Genomic DNA, 10752 nt, shown 5'->3' with positions numbered 1-10752 from the left:
CCTTGACCAGGACCGTCCCACGGAGGCACCTGGAGCCAAGCCGCAGCCTCGCGCGATGGTTCAGGAGCGTTTGCCCGGAGCCTGCAGCTCGCGTACCTGCAAGAACAGCACACAACGGGCACGGCGAACGCAGAGCAGAGGGCAGGGGCAGGGGCGACACGGGAGGGGCAGGGAATGGTGCCCGGCAGGATTTGCATCGTCAACGCCGCCAACCTGGCACGGCCCCAGTGGAGGCAGGAAGGCGCCCGGCAGAATCCAGCTCCCCTCCTGATAGAAAGCAATCCGTGAAATAGCAGCGCCAGGGCCAAGCTTCAGCTTAAAAGGGGGGCAAATAAAAATTAGCTGCACCCACGCAGTTCCTTAATGCTTGCTCCCCCAAACCCTCCCGCGCCCTCCCATGACCCCAGTTCTGCCTTACAGACCCGGCCGGACCAGAGGACGCACACGGGTGCAGATCAGAGCTGGACACACAGGGATCCAGGACACAGAAGCCCCTCAGGACGCATCATGGGAGCAGCGATTCCAGGAGGGGAGGTCGGGGAGCAAAGGGGGGACCGATCACAATGATCTGCTTATAACCCCCTCCCTGGGGGACGGACAGCGGAAAAGTGGGTGAAGGGAGACAGCGGTCATGGAAAGACATGAAAAAAACTGATAAATTATCAAGGGTTCATGGGGGGGGGGGGGCTGAGCGGATACCAGGGGCTCCGGTAGAAAGGAAACGTTTTGAGAATGTCGAGGTCGATGTCCGTCCAAATGCACGTGACTCGGGGATGGATGGATTGCGCTGAGAGCCCCCCAATAAGATGAATTTTTTAAAAAATTAATTACATGGGGAAATGGAAAGCTGGTTCTTGGCGAAGAGCCGTCAACTGCCGGTTGGATATCGCTTGTCTTTCGCCGGTGGCCGCAGCAGTGGGCCGTCCCTGATCCCACGCATCGCCGTGGGGCTGTCGGTCCACGTGGCTCTGCAGGCTGACCGGCCCCGCCCACCGTGTGCTGTCCTTCGTGGGGGTCCCCTCCCTCCGGCGCACCGGGCCCGCAGGACACACAGAGCCATTGCGGAAGAAGGACAGCAGGGGTCCCCCACCTGCCTCGCGCCATGCAGGTCCTCGTGGGGGCGGGGACCCCAACCCTAACACTACTCTCCCTGCTAACGACACACCAAGCAGCTGCTGTCTCGATGCATGGTGCAGACGTGAGTCTGCGGACACGCGTGTGGGCAGCCCCGCCTGGACGCGGAGAGAGGGGTCCCTGGCCCTGAACACACGGTCTCAGGACTGACCGCAGCCCCCGCGCCCCAGCCACGGAATTTCCTAAGGACTTTGTTTCGGGGGACAGAGGACCCGCCGGGAAGCTTCCAAGGTCGTTGCCCTGGTTGGCTCATCCCTTCCTGGCCACCCTGCTGGGAGGGGGTGTCTCATTGTCTACAGATGGTTTTGGGTCTCTGCTCCGACCCTCTTCGTTCTCAACAATTTGCTTGCTTGTTTCAACGTTTGGGGTCCTCTAATGCCTGTCGGCATCGGGAGGTGGGCACCCTGCTTGGTCAACGGGAGAGATCAAGGGCAAAGGCCCCCCCGGGAGCGGGTCAGACGCAGCGGCTGCAGCCACGGGCTGCACAGGGACCGTGGTGAGGACGGCGCTGGACGGGGGCGGCGCTGGGCAGCAGGATGACCGTGAGGTGGAAGCGACTGGACAGCATCCACCGCCACCCCTTCCCCGACCGCCCGGAGCGAGCCGTGTGGGGAGGTCTCAGACGCTCTTCCAGGTGGACTTAAAAACCACTGCAGATAGAAGCAAACGTCCCCTCTTTTTCTTGCTCAGCACGCTGGTGCAAACAGCCTGGAGAATCTATTTCTATCCTGGAGGAGAAGCAGGAGAGGGAGAAACTAAGAGACAGGAACACGGCAACCTGGGCATCCGCGAGGAGACGTGAGGATCACAGGTCTGAGAACAAGAACCTGTCAGCCGCCGGGAACAACGGGTCCCGGTCATTAGAGGCTCCCTTCTTGGAGACACGGACTTTATGTCATTTTAATGATTCAGCCTCCGGGTGGAAGTGTTTTGTGTCCCTGGCGCAAACGTAGCTCTGTCTGCCTTCTGTGCTGAGGAGCGGGTATTCAGCAACTGACGTGGACGGCCCTCCCACCGGGAGATGTTCTAAGGAAGTTGATCTCCGTTGCTGTATTTCTTTGAATCCTTGAGTTTTATTTCCTGGAGCCAGGAAGCTGGTGCGTTCACCGAGTCCCCTCACGTGGGCAGAGCACCGGTCTGTGGGTCTTTGCAGTGGCTTACTGGACTTTTAGGAAGCCACTGGGTCGTCTGGTGTCAATTTAAGGGTGAAGCGTGGAGGGGCGGACTGTAGGCTGTCAATCTGGAGACAGCCAATGAGACGCCTGTGTGGGCCTGGCCCTCTCCTGAGAATTCTGGGAAATCTGGTCCTTTCTCCTTGGAGACAAGAGACACGTCTCTGTCTCTGCTGCACCCTGGGAGACATTGCAGAAGACAAGCCACATGCATGCAACCAGACCTCGGAAGCTGGAGAAGCCACAGAGAGACCTCTGCCAGCGCTGAGATGCTTGCAACACCAAAGACTTTCCACCCACTGGCTTGTGATCCTCGTGCATTTGGCTTCATTGCATGTGTCTCCTGACTCTGAAGAGGACTTCACAGATTGATATCGGTCTTATGGGCTAATATCGGACTTATGGCCTTGGACTGGACTGGGCGGGGATGTTTTCTCCATGTTCAATCGCTCTTGTAGACAAATCTCTCCCTTATATGCACATGCGTGTTTCTGAATTTGTTTCTCTAGTCCACCTGGACTCACACAGACACCGAATGCAGACGCGTCAACCCACGTAGGCGCACACACACACACACACACACACACAGATTGAGGACCCACGCATCATGTTTCAGTCGCCCCGATGGCCGTGATTGGCATATGCACGTGGATTTCAGAGGGGCTGACTCGGGGGCTGTGACCACGGCTCACACAGGGCAGCGTGAGGACCGGGCTCGGTTCCCTCTGTGGAAGCTGGACGCTGCCTAAGGACACCCCCTGCCCCCCAAGGCATCGACGATAGAAAGCACCCCAGCTGTGCCCAAAGCAGATGCAGAGGTCTGTCTGGAAGAAGTGGAGGCACGATGCCACCCTGCCCGGTCCGGTCGGTGCCTGCTCTGTCCGAGCCCTTCCTGCAGCCGCTGTGTCCGTCCATCTCGTGCTGGCCGCGCAGGGCGCCCCTCCAGCACGCGCGCTGCAAACAGCGCGTGCAAAGCACGTGGGCCGGGTCTCCCAGCCTTGTCTGCAAGTTGCAGGCAGCGGAGGCGACTCGGATCGCCCATTGGACGAGCGAAGGCGTAGCCACGCCCTCCCATAATAAACCAACCAATGGGATCTCGGCAAATCCGAAGGGGCGGGCTGTTGCGTCTCGCGCAGGCGCACTGAGTCAGAACAGATAGGTCGCTTCCCAGGGAGCTCCGGTGCGTGATGAAGTGGGGGGGCTGCAACCCCAAGGGGTTGTTTTTTGTTTCTTAAGCACATAACCATTTTTTAGGAGTCCCCCGGAATGTGTGTTTGGGGGTGCAGCCCAGGCCGGGGCTTCTCTTCCGCTGCACCTCCGAGGAAAGGCCTGGCGTGCCTGGGAGGAGGCGGCGGGCGCTAAGACCCTGCGGAGCACGGCAGGACGCTGACGTCCACTGGATTTGCATCAACGTGAGGGGCGGAGTCTCCAACCTGTCAATCAGGCGTGGTGACGCCTCCTTGGGGGTGTGGCCTTCTTAGAGCAAGCGGCAGGGAACCGCCCCTCTCTCTGTGGCTGCATCTTGCAGCGTGCAGGGGACCCTGCCTCCTGGGGGTTTGGGGGCCCGATTCTGAGACCCAGGGGCGCCCCGTTGTGCTCCCACCGACCTCAGATCTGCACCCCGCTGCACCCCGCAGCCTGTGAGCTCCCCTTCCGTGGCATGAGCACGTGGCTTCGTGGTTCTGATGGAGGAACCTGGTCACACGTGTGTGTGTGTGTGTGTGTGCGTGTGTGTGCGTGTGTGTGCGTGCGTGCTGTGCATTTATAAATAGGAGTGGTTGGAATCCGCCCCCAGGTCGCAGCAGAACAGGCTTTTTTTGCTCCTGGGCCCGAAGCATCCTTTCCAGGGAGCAGCGTCTTGGAAGGGCTTGGGGAGATGGTGCTGTGCACGGCTCTGCTCCTGCAGCCGCCCTGGGCCGCCCTTACAGGGAGACGCGCTCCTGGGACCAAACCGCGACGGGGACGCCCAGGCGACAGTTCTCGGCGCTGGTGGCCTTCTCCTTCCCCCCAGTCCAGTCACTTCGGCCCCAGGCTGGATCGCGTCGGCCGGGGCCACGAAGCTAACGTCTGTTCTAGGTAACAGCCGGCTTGCTCTGGCTGGGCTTGGTGCAGCCCGAAGCTCTGGTTTCCTGTTCTCTGAGCGATGCACAGGGGCTCAGCGGAATCCCAAGCTTGCAAAGAAAAAGGTGTCAGTTTTCTAGATCCTGGGTAGGAAAGATTACTCAGTTACGTGTGCTTGCATGCACGCATGCATCCGTGTATATATGTGCACATGCATGGACCTATGTACGTGTACATGCATGCACAGCTAGGTGTGTGCATGTATAAATATGTGCAAACATGCATGTATATATGTGCATGCATGTACACGTCTGTGTGCACACATACACGTTCATGCATGTGTATGTGGAGATATAAATGTGTGTGCATGCATGTACCGGTTTGCACATAGGCATGTTCATGTGTGTGTGTGTGTGTGCTGTTTACTGCCTGTGGTCAGAGACTGCCTGCGTCGCCCGAGTGAGGACTCAGCTGTCTGCTCCCCTGACCTTGGACCCAGCAGCCCTGGTGACGGAAGGACTCCCAGTCTGTTAACTGTTCCAGGGAAGTGAGTTGAACGGAGTCCTCTGTCCTGCTGTGTGGACTGATTAGCTGTATTACCCTATCTATCTGTCTATCTATCTATCTATCTATCTATCCATCCATCCATCCATCTATCTATCCATCCATCCATCCATCCATCCATTTATCTATCTATCATCTATGTATCTATGTATCTATCTATCTATGTATCTATCTATCTGTCTATCTGTCTATCCATCTATCTATGTATGTATCTATCTGTCTATGTATCTATCTATGTATGTATCTATCTATGTATCTATCTATCTATCTGTCTATCCATCTGTCTATCTATCTATCTATCGCCGCATCTTCGGGGAAAAGGAAGCAGGTCTCTGAACCCCGACCGCACGGTCGCGGCACCCCCTCTCGGCCTGCGGCTCCGTCAGAGCGGGAGGCTCCTTCTGGAAGGAGGGAGGTCTGGTCGGAAAAGGCACCAGGTCGAGCCCGTCTCCTGCACTGAGCAAGAGCCATCCCTCTGAGCAATGAGCTGGAAATTAACAGGCAACACCTCTCTCTCTCTCTCTCTCTCTCTCTCTCTCTCTCTCTCTCTCGCTCTCTCTCTCTCTCTGAGCCAAGCCTCCCAGGCAGCCTCCAGCCTCGTAAAAGCAAATTAATTATCTGCAGGCGCCCGGGAGAGGCTGACATCCTTTGCTGCATCCCGGGCTCCCCTCGGCAGACAGAGCTGCCACTCTGCCCACACAGGGGCTGTCACCCCAAGGGGCTCTGTGTGTGGCTCCGGGCAGGTGGGGGGCTGGGCGTGGGGAGCAGAAAACTCTGAACCACTCCCGACGGCTGGACTTTGGTCACCCCGGTGGGGCCGGACACGGCACACGAGAAACCGCAGGGGATTGGGTTTGGCCTGCAGCACCCGCCTCATGGCCGTCGCATGGACGCCGACTCTCGGGGACCCTGCAGGACAGGGCGGAGCTGCCGTGGTGGGTTTCCGTTCTTTGGGGTCTGTACCTCGGGGAAGAGATGGGAGTGTGAATCCCCTTGTAGAACGAGCGTTTCGGACGCCCCCAGCCACTGCGCCCGCTCATGTCCGAGGGACCCTGCAGGGCCGAGAGGAGCCGCCCTGCGGGGATCTGAGTCTGTAAGTCTGTATGGGAGCCGACGGCCCCCTCTTCCTCCCACGGAGCGGCCGGTGGGTGTGCACGGTGGACATTGGGATTAGTGGCCAGATGCATGGGGTCCCTGCACCCCAGCCGCTCCAGAGACTCGATGGGACGCTTGGGGTGGGGGGGCAGGGAGTGTGTGTGCACGGGGGAGGAGCAACTGGGACCAGGGGGGCCGGGGTGGTACCCCAGGAGGAGGAGGCCCAGGTCCGAGTGTGTCCCGCTGTCTCAGCACCGACCACAGCACCCACGCGTCTCAAGGACTCACAAGGAGAAGCCACGGCTCAGCTTTACCCACAAGGAAGGTCAGCCCTGGGCACGCCGAGCTGCCATCTGCTCCCCGCACGGGAGCCAGGTAACCCCTTCTGCAGAAATAAAGCGAGCCCAGGCGTGGGCGCATGGGGGGGGGGCAGAGGAGGGGGGGGGCATAGTGAGCCGGGGCCCTGCTATTGAGGAGGGAGGGAGACTTCGGACGGGCATTTCATTCCTCCCTGCAGTTTGGAAATTGATGAGGCATAATTTACTGAGCCGATGGCAAATCCGTTTTCAAGATCAATGAACATCAGCTCTGCATAAAACATCGCGGGGGGCGACGGGGCGCGAGCAGGGTGCACCGGGCCCCCGCAGGACTTGCCTTCTGCAGCGAGGTCCTTTCCCCGTGTGTGTGCGTGTGTGTGCGTGTGCGTGCACGCGTGATCGATGTTTCCATCAGCCAAGAACCTCAAGGTGGGCACTTCAAAGCCGCCAGCTCCTCCTTGGGAGGAAGGTGAGGCAGCCGGCTCTCAGTTTCAGAAACCCGGGGGGGCCTGGCCTCCTCTGTCCGAGCCGGCCCGCTCCTCCTGGTCCGACGCGAGGTGGACGGTCATCAGAAAGGCAGCCGGGAGGCCGGGGTGCATCTTCTGAACGTCCACGGTCCCTCCGTCCACGGGGTGGCCGGGCCACAGAACCACGGTTCCCACAAGCTGCCACTCACTGAGGACCCACGTGCCTCCCACTGGCGCCCAGGGCTTCCAGGTGCAGCGGACACGGGGGGGGTCGGCTCACGTGGAGACTGGGGGTCAGAGAGGGGCTGGGGCACTGCGGCTCTGGGCAGAAACCCCCAGGCCAGCCGAGATGGGGCGGCGAGTCATCAGAGGCTCACGCGGAAGCCAAGGACCGGGAACCGGCAAGCTGCGGATTCTGCGAGGCTTGGGGGGGGGCGGCTGCTCGCCTGGGGCCAGGGTCCCAGCCTGGACTCGGTCAGGCCCCAGCAGGGAGGGCTTCCTGGTACGTGGCTGTCGATTCGAGAGTCAGAGCAATTTCCCCAAAACCACCGGCAGCAGGACAAACAGGACGAGGGACAAGCGGATTGGAAACAGGACCCGCGCGTGTCTGTCTCCGTAGAATCGGGCCGGACACCTGCTTCCTCTGCAGACTCTGTAGCCCATCAGGCTGGGCTGTCTTCTGTCCAGAGGACGTGCTGACGTGTGTCCTCCTGCCGGGTCTGCAGGGTCGACCGTGGGGGCCGGGGGTGTTGAGACCCAGCAATGCCCCGAAGCAGGACTCCTGCCGATGACCCTGAAAACCACCCCGTGGGCCCGTGCGAGCTCACAGTGGTTCCGCAGGCCACGGTGGCAGCCACGCGCCCGTCCGTCTCATCAAAAGTCCTCCTCTCGTTCGCTGCTCCTCCGCGTCCCCCAGCAGGACGCCCTTCTCCAGGGCCTGGTGCCCCCTGACGACTCGTCCACGGCCCGGAGACCAGCCCTCTGCGGCCTCCCCTCTCAGGAGCCTCCGGTGTCTTCCAAGAAGGACGGGCTGTTCGTCCAGCGTCCACAGAGCGGTCAGCCCTCGCCACGCTCCACGCCGGCTCCCTCAGGTAGCAACTGACATTCACATCAGACTCAAAATATAATCAAAACCAACCAACACCAAAATCAATATCGAAATCAAAACCAATACCAAAATCAATACCAAAATCAATATCAAAACCAATACCAAAATCAATACCAAAATCAATATCAAATTCAAAACCAATACCAAAATCAATACCAAAATCAATATCAAAATCAATATCTAAATCAAAACCAACCAATATCAAAATCAAGACCAATACCCAAATCAAGATCAAAATCAGGACCAATATCAAAATCAATATCAAACTCAAAACCAATACCAAAATCAATATCAAAATCAATATCATTATCAAAATCAAAACCAACCAATATCAAAATCAAGACCAATACCCAAATCAAGATCAAAATCAAAACCAATATCAAAATCAATATCATTATCAAAATCAAAACCAACCAATATCAAACTCAAAACCAATACCAAAATCAATATCAAAATCAATATCAAAATCGAAATCAAAACCAACCAATACCAAAATCAAGACCAATACCCAAATCAAGACCAATATCAAAATCAATATCAAAATCAATATCATTATCAAAAACAAAACCAACCAATATCAAAATCAAGACCAATACCCAAATCAAGACCAATATCAAAATCAATATCAAAATCAATATCATTATCAAAATCAAAACCAATACCCAAATCCAGATCAAAATCAAAGCCAATACCAAAACCAATATCAAAATCCAAATCAAGACCCGTCTCAAAATCCACGTCCTCAATATGAAACTGAAAATCAAACCAAATCCAATCCAGTTCAGCAGAACAGCACTCGGCGGGCGACCCGCGGGGCACCCCCCGCCCGTGAGGCGCTCTGGCAGGAGCTCCCGGGGTGCTGTGGGTGCCCGCTGTCCTGCGGGGACGGGGAGACCGCGGCCCCACGGCCGCCCCACGCGGAGCCCACCCAGAGGCGCCAGGGGTGGTCATGGCCACGGGGTGTCTGCCTGCTGGGGGCTTTGGTAGGAGAACTCACAGGTCCCCCAAAGTTCCTGCTAAGCTCTCCTCGTTGCCGGGGGGGTTAAGGGCAGCCGGCGGCCAGCTCCCCACTCCTGGGGGTCGGGTTTCGCCCCCCGCCCGCCCCCCATGACTGCGTGTCTCCCCAGGGAGGGGTGCTGCCGACGTGGACGCAGGGCGCGGCTTTTACATTTAGAAACAGAAAAACCAAGCTGCACGGGCCAAACGGGGTCACCGTGGCCAATGCGCCGGCCGACCCGGGGCCACGGCGACAAGGCGTGGGCAGCAACGTGGACGCGGTCCTCGCTCTTGCTGGTAAAAACTGGTTTCCTTTCCCCTCTGCATTTGCTCTTGGCGTGCGTGGCTGCCCGTTGGCATAAATTCGGCAAAATCCCGCCTGGCTCTCAGACTGGGCTCTGCTCCTGCAGGCACGTGGCCCGGCCACTGTGTCACCCGCAGAGCCGGCCTCATCTGCCCCCCGGTGCGGCCGCAGGGCTTGAACCGCTGACCTTGGGGCCGGCAGCCCAGCGGGCGACCTGCTAAGCCACCAGGCCCCTCAAGCTCGATATAAACCGAAGGCCAAACTGACTGCCCCGGAGTTGGGGTGCTGACTCACGGCGACCCAGAGCACCAGCACCCCCTTCACCCCGGGGTGGGGAGAGGCAGGGGCGGCGGGGGAGCTTTGGGGGGACCAGGCACAGCCATGCCAGGGCTGACGAGGAGCCAGCCCCCCTCCGTACTCGGCTCCCCTCAGGGGCTGCGCTGGCTCCAGGAAGACAGGGGTCACAGCCCCCCTGACGGGGACCCGCCGTCGGCCTGCCTCCCAAGTGCACGGATGAAACGGATGCTCCGAGGGCCAGCTGCACCCGTGAATCCATGTGAGCCGGGGGGGGCGCCCCTCCTCCCAGACAGGTAGATCTGTGCCCCCCACGACCTCATTCCGGCCGCCTTCGCCCCGTCTTGTGATGTGTGTGTTTGTTTAAATGCACGATGGACACGTTTGGGGAAGCCTCCCCCACACTCTGACCATCCTGAGCAGCCCCCCGCCCCCCGAACCCAGCCACAGGCAGGCCGTGTGCTGGACGTCCCCAGTGGACACAGCCAAGCTCCACGGAGGCCTCCCTGCCACGCCTGCAGGGGCCACGCCCCCGGGGAGCCCCCTGCCGCCGAATAGAGGGCAGGGGAGCAGTCACCCCACTGAAGGCCCTGTTCCCTGGCAGAGCCCAGCACCTGGAGGCCCGGGGGCAGCGTGGCCTCGGCACTGGGCTCGGGTGGGGCGGGGGGACAGGAGGACGGAGGAATTGGCAAGCAGGGGGAGGGATGGGAGGAAGGACGCTGCCCCCTTGAGATCCCTGCCACCAAGCGTACCTGCTTTCCCTCGTCCGCTCCGTCCAGGGATTTCTAACGTTGTCCCCCCAGAGCGGCAGGGGGTGTCGGCCGGCACCACCTCCCTCTCCTGGACTCGGGGCCGCGGTTTGCTGGTGCTCTCCCCTCTGAGTCCTGCCGGTGTGAGACGTGCCGAGCCGGTACCCCTGCCCCACGCCCACCACACACACTCACATGCACACACGCACACGCATGCACACACGTGCAGACACACACATGCACACCTGCACATGCACACACATGCACAGCCGCACACGCGTGCACACGTGTGCACATGCACACCTGCACACGCACACCTGCACACGCACACCTGCAGAGCTGCACATGCACACGCATGCACACACGCACAGCCGCACACACGTACACACGTATGCACATGCACACCTGCACATGCATGCACATGCACACTTGCACATATGCACAGCCGCACACATGCACAGCCGCACACGCATGCACACATACATACATTC

The sequence above is a fragment of the Tenrec ecaudatus genome, chromosome Y (assembly GCF_050624435.1).
Source record: "Tenrec ecaudatus isolate mTenEca1 chromosome Y, mTenEca1.hap1, whole genome shotgun sequence".
Classification (NCBI taxonomy): domain Eukaryota; kingdom Metazoa; phylum Chordata; class Mammalia; order Afrosoricida; family Tenrecidae; genus Tenrec; species Tenrec ecaudatus.
Note: the sequence above shows the minus strand (reverse complement) of the source record.